This window comes from Babylonia areolata, chromosome 6, assembly GCF_041734735.1.
Source record: "Babylonia areolata isolate BAREFJ2019XMU chromosome 6, ASM4173473v1, whole genome shotgun sequence".
Classification (NCBI taxonomy): domain Eukaryota; kingdom Metazoa; phylum Mollusca; class Gastropoda; order Neogastropoda; family Buccinidae; genus Babylonia; species Babylonia areolata.
In genome coordinates, this window is record NC_134881.1 from 5,878,579 (window position 1) to 5,888,584 (window position 10,006).

Here is a 10,006-nt window from a genome sequence, read left to right on the forward strand (position 1 = left end):
TAAATGTGTGTGCATACTGTGTGTGATGTTTATCCCATTCCATCTGTGGTGTCAGTGTGTGGAAGGTTTATGGAGTGTGTGTGTGTGTGTGTGTGTGTGTGTGTGTGTGTGAGCTCACAGAAGGGTTGAATGATACTTGATAGAAAAAAAACTTGATCTTACTTTTCACAACTGTATTATTAGACCTGCCTCTGGACAGAACATTATGTGGGTTTTGTTCTGGATTTATTTTACTTTATTTCTTTTTTTGTTTGTTTTAGTTGTGTAGATTTACTTCAGTTACAATATATATATATATATATATATATATATGATAGTCAGTCGTGTCCGACTATGACCATCAGAACAGCAGAAGAGGCAACTGCTGTTCCGACTATTTGGGCTAGAATTTGATTATAGTGGAGAGTGTCTTGCCCAAGTTCATCCCCACTCTCTCGGCCAAGAGGGTTTTAGGACTGTCGGCGTTGGGATGATTCCCAAAGGCCAGCCAGCCCACAAGGCTGCAGCACTAAGAGCCAGTGCAATTTTGCCTCCTAGTTTGAGAGTCATAGTCCTTCACAAAAGACTAAGCTGTAAATGGTTTCCCATTGACTGGAGAAACCATTAATAATACAGCTCTCACTTTGCTGTTGGCCCAAACGTAAACTTATGTCAATCTGTGATATAAGCCGAGTATTGGGCAGTTACAATGACCATCCTCACTTCAGTTTCCATCTTGAGGAGAGCCCATAAATGGTTGTGTGAGACCAGAAGGAAATCAGTAGGCAGGACAAGTATGGAAAGGAAGCTTGTTTGCTAACATCACAAGCATCCTCATTTTTGGTTGATTTGTGGTCATATATTGAGTTTCCTCAACACTCTGCTTATATCACAGATTGACATAAGTTTTACATTTGGGCCAACAGCAAAGGGAGAGCTGTATTATCAGTGGTTTCTCCAGTCAGTGGGAAATCATTTACAGCTTAGTCTTTTGTGAAGGACTATGACTCTCAAACTAGGAGGCAAAATTGCACTGGTTCTTAGTGCTGCAGCCTTGTGGGCTAGTTGGCCTTTGGGAACCATGCCAACGCCGACTGTCCTAAAACCCTCTAGGCAGAGAGAGTGGGGATGTAACTTGGGCAAGACACTCTCCACTATAATCAAACTCTAGCCCAGGTGGTCGGAACAGCAGTTGCCTCCTCTGCTGTTCTGATGGACATAGTCGGACACGACTGACTATCAAAAATATAGAGTTTTCCTGCACAATGTGCCTACCTCTCCCTCTGTCAGTTTTGTATGAAAATTATGCGCTTTCACCACTTGTGATGAACTGGGATTGTGTGTACAATGTACACATGTAAGTGCGTGATGTATGAGAGTAAATGTACACACGTATGTATGTCTGGCATGTACTATGAGAGTGAATATATACAACGTACACATGCATGTAGGACTGAATTTTCAGTGTACACATGCAAGCGTGCAGTGTATGAGAGTGAATGTACACATGTATATATGACAGTGAATGTCCATTGTACACGCGCAAGTGTGCTGTGTATAAGAGTGAATGTACAGTGTATGCATGTATGTATGATTGTGAATATGCCGTGTATACATGCATGTCTGCCATATATGAAAGTGGATATTCAATATATACATTTAAGAGTGCGATATCTTGGCAGTGAATATCCAATGTACACACGCAAGTGTACAATGTATGAGAGTGTATGCATGTATGTATGATTGTGAATATGCAGTGTATACATGCATGTCTGCCATATATGAAAGTGGATATTCAATATATACATTTAAGAGTGCGATATCTTGGCAGTGAATATCCAGTGTACACACGCAAGTGTACAATGTATGAGAGTGAATGTACAAGTGGATGCATGACAGTGAATATCCCATGTACACATGTATGTGTGACTGAATATCCCATGTACACATGTATGTGTGACTGAATATCCCATGTACACATACGCCCATGCAGTGAATATCCAATACACACATGCATGCATGGAGTCATCCATTGTACACATGCAAATACGCAATGTATGAGAGTGAATGTACTCATGCATGTAGACAGTGAATATCCATTGTACACATGCATATATGATTGTGAATATCCCCATGTACACATGCATTTATGACAGTGAATATCCAGTATACACATTTAAAGAGTGCAATGTGTGAGAGTAATGTACAGTGTACACATGCATACATGGCTGGCATGAGAGGCTGAGGCACTGTGTACTTGAGTATGTCTGCATGGTCAGTGGCACAGTGTAGAGGATCTGACATAGACTGATTGCAATCTGGCTTTGAACGACCCCTAGTTTCTAGCAAGCGGGCATGCTGGAGAGATTGAGTGTGTGTTACAGATAGAGCATTGATGTACTGGCTGTTGTGTATAGAAAGAAGATTTAATTACACATACTTAACCATGACCCAACTAGTGCAGACTCCGGCAGGGGTCTGACATTCCTGTCCTGTGCAAACTACTATCCGCCTATGCGGAGAAAATGAGAGAACTACGGCCGATAACCTCCCGGAAGTAGGTAACGTCCCCTTTGTCCCCCTGGCTAGCGCCCTCTTTTTCCGGCAGCCATCTCGACACCTGTTCCTGTGCACTTCATACGCCTAAGTTTTTCGCATTTTCTATCTATCGATTCTTTGGCGTTTCTGTTTTGTGTCTAATTATGTCTTCAAACAGGTTGCACAATTATGTAGCTTGATTGGGAGATCGGGCTAAAATTAAGGCACGATCACAATCGATTCGCGATCAGTCTGGGCCCTCTACCTCTGGCTCTCTCAATTTAAACGTAATTTTAGATAGAAATTTCCTTTTTGTCTGCAATACATTGTGTGCTTGGTCATGTATATTAGATGTATTATATAAGCAACTAGATTCTCACAGTCGATTCTTGTCATCACAGCGTGGTATCATAAGTGTCCTGCATTCCTGCCTTCAAATGGTATTAGATGTTATCCACTCCACATGGCACATGTCGAGTGAACATTATTCTGATGATATTTCCCTTTGTGAATGTTGCCCGTTGGTTACAGGCTTGAAAGCTGTCGAGGTCCTTTTCAGTTTAAGTAAAATCAGATTCACTCTGCTTGGAATTACCTGGTAGGTGACACAGAGAGCCTGGAGACAGCAGCTAACTAATTTCTGGCACTCCATCTACTGCAAAGACAGTGGAAATCCATATTCTGTGGGCAAAGATATGGATTTCCATCATGTGTTGGCAATAAGTGATGTGCTACTTTGAAGTTTTTGTGGTTGGGAGTACTTCCGTATTATATGGATTTACGTATTGGCATTTGGGGGTCTTTGCCTTTATTTTATTTAAAAAAAAGAAAAAAAAAAAGGAGGAGGAGAAAAAGGAAAAAGTAGAAAAAAGAAACACCAAATCCCTGTTTATTTTACTTTGTTTTGGTATTAAGACACACAGTTTGGGTTACGCTGCTGGTCAGGCATCTGCTTGGCAGATGTGGTGTAGCGTATATGGATTTGACCGAATGCAGTGACGACTCCTTGAGCTACTGATACTGATACTGGACCCCTGCCTCGAACGATTCAGTACTACAAAAAGCAGTCACTTGCACCAGTGAGTTAAGGTTGGATTCAGTTTCAAGGTGTTGGAGATTGCTGACAGATCTATATATGCTTCACCACATCTACAAGGGGTGGGGGTGGTGGAAAGCTGATGCTTTAAAAACATTATTGGAACCCATAATCAGTACAGGTTAATGGAAAGGTAGAGGTTTTTTTGCCCAAAGATTCATGTAACTGTAGGTTTGCAGAAAACCACAGCATCTGTCTCTTTTGTTACTGCGTTCACTTTGCAGATGTTCTTAGAAATGGTAAAAGTAGGATGTACAAAAATAGCATTTTGAACACATTTACTTTACTTTTCCTCCTTTGGTTTCCCAACATTACGCAGTGTAATCGATCTAATCTCAAAGTTCCTGCAGTGTCCCTAGAAAATAGCAACTCCTAACAACAAGGAATTGGTCAGAAAGTCAAATTTGATTTTGAAAAAAAAAACAAAGACAGACTGAGCAAATTTATGGCAATATTGCTTTTCTCACATGAACAAAAAGTGTTGTTGTGTAGTCTGAGAAAGGCAGTTTTGCTGAAACCCTGCACCTCTCTTTGCCTTGGGGGTAATACTGGATTTGTGATAACCAGTTACTGTATTAAGGTGAAAAAAGGTGAAAGGCCCCACACCCTTTTTTGTTGTGTGGCCACTGGGGCAGACATTTGACAGTGTTGCTTTGTGGAAATAAGTCTAGCTGACCGCCAAGGCCCAAATCGTGACATAACTAAAGAAGAAAGTATTTAAATGCAGCAACCACAAGATTGTCACATCAGAGAAAAAAGAAAGAAAGAAAGAAAAACAACACACTTCATGACAGAACACTATCTTAACCGTTTTGCTATTGCTGCTTAAATTAAGGCAAATAAGACAAGGCCATGCTGAGGATATCAGCCCTTTCCACTTATCCCCAGATTACAAAAAAGAAAAAAAAAGTTATCGAAGAAAAAAAAAAAGAAAAAATACAAACATTCCAAGATTTTTTTTTTTTTTTTTTTTTTTTTTTTTTTTCCAAATAACTGGCTCAACTTCTTGACTGAGGTTCTGTACAGACAGTACGTTCACAGGGACACATCACAGCCTTACGCTGTGCAGATCTGCCAACCCCTGACCTGACTTACAGGGAATAAATTCCTTATTTGAGGGGAATTAGGGAAAATTGAACAGAATGTATCATTGATTGGCACACACAACAGATCTCAAGCCCAAATAAACAAGCATTCTAGTTTTAATTTCAGACACTTGATTTTTGACTCACTTGTGTAAACAAAGTGAGTCTATGTTTTAACCCGGTGTTCGGTTGTCTGTGTGTGTGTGTCTGTGTGTCCGTGGTAAACTTTAACATTGCCATTTTCTCTGCAAATACTTTGTCAGTTGACACCAAATTTGGCATAAAAATAGGAAAAATTCAGTTCTTTCCAGTCATCTTGTTTGAAACAATATTGCACCTCTGGGATGGGCACAAAAAAAATTAAAAGAAAAAAAAGCCAAATTATATGCAAACAGAATTTACTGTTATATTTATATATTTTTTTATTCTCTAAACTTGGCATTTTGATCTGATATTCTGACACAACAAGAGCAGTCATTTTTATCATTTTTTGTTCAAACAGGAACTTCTTTTGCTAAGCATGGAAGTTATATTTATTTTGCATGTCTTTGGTGCAGATGGTAAAAAAAGGAAATTAATCTGTAATTAATGCTAGGGGGCTTCATTTGCTTTCAACTGATCTTTCTCATCTTAAACATTTTGAAATTATACTCAATACATAAAAAGCTTGTGTGTTTTATTCTCAGTGTACAGGGCTTTCACTATGTTCATTCGCCCAAGTGGTCTTTTTTGGAAAATACTAAAATCAATACTACGAGTGGACTTTATAGTTCTGTTGGCTGAGCCCTGAAGGTCATAAGCAAAATTCAATTGCATACACATATTTATACATATTCAAAGCGCGTACTCATATTCTTCGCGAACGCGAACGACTTCATTTTGTTTCAAGTTGTTGACCTGCCCGTTCAATCCTATATTCAATCGACAATACACGATAATATGTGATGGAAAGTTGGAGAAGGAGACCATTAAATATTTATTCAGAGAAAGATTTGTGAACGCCTCATCACTTACTGGATTATGCCCCAAACTGCCATAAACATATCCACAGAATCAGTCAGAATTCACAGTTAAAAATAATAAACCATGCAAGTTAATAACCATGAATTGATGAAACGTAAAAATTTCCAGTCTTGACTTTTCTCAAAATGAAGTCCTTTTCACTTCATACGATGTTTAGAAGTACTTGTACTTGGCTCTACATGTTATTAGTTTAACAGAATACTCCATTTTCATATCAACTTTAAAACTATAAAACTAGAATGAACATAAAAGAGAAATTGAATCGACCGTGTCAACCGTTTGTAACTAAACTTGTACATCTATCTAGATCCAGAGAAAATGGCTGAATGTTGCATTGTGATTGCGGCGATAGCCATGTCTCCTTTACCGCGGACTTAAAAAGAATTATTAATTGCCCTTAAAGATTTTTTGAATGCCCCTGATACACCAGAATAATATGATTTAAACAGCGTTCTCACTGCGAATACCGCAATCGATTTATTGCCCTTTAAAAAAAAGCATGTTTAAATATTTTTTTTTTGAACGTCAGCTAAGGAGCCCCGATAGTGTAATGGGTAAGACAGTTTCTTCTCACCCGAACACGCAGGGTTTGAATCTGCCGTTAGGACTTCTTTTTTTTTTCTTTTTTCTTTTTCTTTTAACCTGAAGCTGTATAATAACAAATACAGAACACATTTTAACGATTAGATTTTTTTTTAAGTGTATCACAAAGTGAGTCTGGAAGGCCTTGCCTCTCTTGTTTTGTTGATATCGACCATTTAAATACTCTTCAAGCTGAGCATCAAAGTACACAGCCCTGTAGGATTCAATTCAAATGAGCCGCAGTGGGCTTTATTTTTCTGCATTTCATTAGCAGACTGTCTCTAAAGTCAGACTTAAAACACAGTCCTTTACACTTGAAGTTCATGGTGGGGAAGGTTGACTACACAGTGAGTCAGCATGTCTTCATTCATTCAAATGATACGCAGACCTTAATTTCTTTGGGGGAATAATTCAAGGCTGTGCAGAATTGGGGAATGCAATTTAGGTAGGGGAAATAAATTCCCCCGAAATGGGAATGGTTGACAAGTCTAGCTATGGCTTACGCCCTCAGGCTGCAACTGTCTTGAGACATGCTGAAGTGGAGGGAGTAAGGGGGGTTGGGTGGGGAAACTGACCAGGAAACATGATAAATGCTGTTCTGTGTTGTGACCATTCCAACTGTTTGGTGGTCGTCATGTGTCGTTTGATCCGTTTCATTTTGGGTTTGTGTGTCGTTTGGTGTATTTATTGTATGGTTCAGGGTGCTGTTTTTTTTGTTTTGCTTTTTTAATTTCAATTTATATATATTTTTTAAATTTCAATTTTACTTCTTTTTTTTTCATCTTTTATTTATTTACAGTTTTATTTAGTTAACTGTAACATACATACATTAGTATGGAAAAAAAAAAATGTTAAGCTCATTAACTGCTGTGTTTTTGTAACAGTGAAGTCTAGTATTGTTGACTCGAGTTCAGAGGCTGATTTTGTTGTGTGTTGGGTTTTTGCTTTTTGGAGGGGGGGCGGCTTTCTTTTTTTGGTGTGGGGGCACACATTTGCAGGAGATTGGTTCTGACGGAAGAACGACTTAAAAAAAAAAAATCATGGTTTTGGTTAGGCATATGCATGTTAGTTTGGAAATTTTTGGTTGTTTGGATGACTGGTGATTTATGAAATGACGGATGAAATTCATTGAGTGTGAAGACTGTAAAATTAATGTCTCTTTCTTACAATTTGTGAATGTACAGGTTTCAAATGTGATAGCTGATCTCACTTTTAAAATGTTGAATTCATGTGAGGTTGGTTTACTGAAAGGTTTGTACAGTTCGATTTTTTTCTCACGAGATGAAAATAAAGATTGCTCAAGTCTGAGTGACAAAATTGATGGCGACTTGCATCTTTCCGTTTCTTCGATGTGCTGTGCTGCATCCAGTGCCAGTGTGGTGGTGCTATTATTGTAATTGTTTTAATTTTTTGTCACAATAATTTTATTTCCAAGCATTAAATTCAGAGAGAGCAGTAGTGCCACCCATATTTAGAAGGGAAAAAAAAGACCTCTCTGCAAGTTCATTTGCTTCACAATTAAAAGTGAATTTTTCAACAGAATTTTGCCCTGTTGTTGCTATGGGTTCTTTTACGTGCACTAAGTGCATGCTGCATATATATATGCAACCTTTATTGTCTTATCCAAATGGCTAGCACCCAGACCACTACTTCAATTCTAGTGGGGGGGTGGGGGGCAAAAATCCCAGTATGAACATGGCATCCAGGTGGGCACAATAACACTAGACCACTGCCCCAGTAAGTCTATGGATGACGTCGCTCCCCAAATTCAAACTGTTCACAAAAAAAGTGTGAAGGTAGACAGGACCATGAATGCCAATATCTCTTTGCGTTTACAACAGTGAAGCCATTTAAATTTATCGCGATGTCACCTTGTTCCAACCTGAACTTGAAAAATTACTTGATCAGGTCAAACTTGGCTCCACACTCACAAGCATACAGATACACCCCCATGAAGAGCAGTACCCAACTAAAAGCATTTGACTTTCCATAATGGATCGAGAAGTATGTATGCATCCATGCCTTCTCCTCTGTTGCACACTCTTGCACAAGTAGGATGCATACATAATCTGAAGATCTGCTCCCAGTAAGTTACAATGGACAAAGATATGAAATTAAATGAAGCCAGGCTTTCAAGACATGCATGATACCCATTTGCCCCATCATAACCGGGCAGAAAAAGAATACTGCAATTAAAAGCAATCAATTTTACTTCAAGTTTTGATGAAAAATGAACCTCTATCATCCTTTGCTAAAATGATCAGAATTTACCACAAAAATTTGTGTTTGTGGGGGAGGGGAAAGGCCAGCACTTCAAGGCCTGCCAAAGAAGGAATGGATTGTTTAGTTTGCATGCTTGTTTGTGTTAATAAGATTTGTTGAAAAGTCCACAATGACATAACTATGATTTACATGCATGTAATATCAAAGCTAAAATATTTGTTGAGCAAAATCAAAATCGGTACAACTCATTTACTTCAAATTTGTTTTCAACAGAAAGTGGAGTCAGTTTCCTTTCAGAAAAAAAAAGTTTGCATTCCTTTGATGGAAAATGTAGCATATAGAATTAGTGAATTCATACTCATTTTCACTGAAATTCTTTGGTAAAGGCCGTGCGCAGGAGTAGTGTTTCCCCAGCAGTGAACAGGTCACGAAGCAATTGAAATTTGCTGCTGCAGTCAGACTGCGTCATGTTACGAAGCAATAGAACTCGTTTGGGTCCTCTTTCAGTCGTCAGTCTACATCCAGCAGTTGTCATGGAAGTTAAGTCTTTTTTTTACAAAATTTCTTTCTTCCTTTTTCACTGTCCCATCATTTGCACTGTTTCTGTGGCATTACTACCACACTGCTTGTTCCAAGTCTTCCCATGCACAGCCACACCCAGGTTCGTCTGTCACAGTCTAGGCACTGGTATCCACAGGGGAATTATCGATGTTATGTTACCAGGACACAGCACCAGAGAAACCCTGCACTGCTGCCGAGTCACTTTTATGGCATTCAGTTGTGTCCTGGTCTGATCCAACGTGCGCAGGACACCACCTACCGAACTCCCTACTGGCGGCAATAATGGCTTATTTGTGGAGCCAGCACGAGTGAGCGTACCCCTCCAGAGTGGAGACCGCCACCATGTCTTTGTAACGATAGTCCCCCCGTGAATCTGAGACCTTGACAGGAGCTCTGGCCCACCATTTAAATGCAGAGGGAATACAAGTCAGTGACAGGTGGAGAGACGGATTAACAGGAGGCAGGGTGTGGAAGTGGGGGGCTGCTCAAAGCAATCCTCACTTGTCTTTTCCACAGCCTGTTTTGTAATCTCTCTGCAACTTGAGATTTTGACACATCACGAAAAAGAGGAACTGCTTTTCTTTTGCTCAACAAAAGCAATGACAGAACAGGTACACACAAATTAGAAACTGCACTTCTAACTTGTGCTACACTGTTCTCGTTTTCATGGAGGTTCAGCAGCCAAGGTGTTAAATCCCTTCTGGAGTACCAAGATTAGTTACTTTCACCCACTGCTAGCATATTCATAAAGGCCATGGCCAGATAGGTTTTTATCATCTTCTTCCATCCTTACATGCACAAACACACTCAGCCAAAGATAACTGGTGCAACAACTCATTGTCTGAATACATAAGTGCCAAAACCCTCTTTCAATCAAAACTGTGCAAACAGTATACAAACGAAAACACAAAATGTTAAA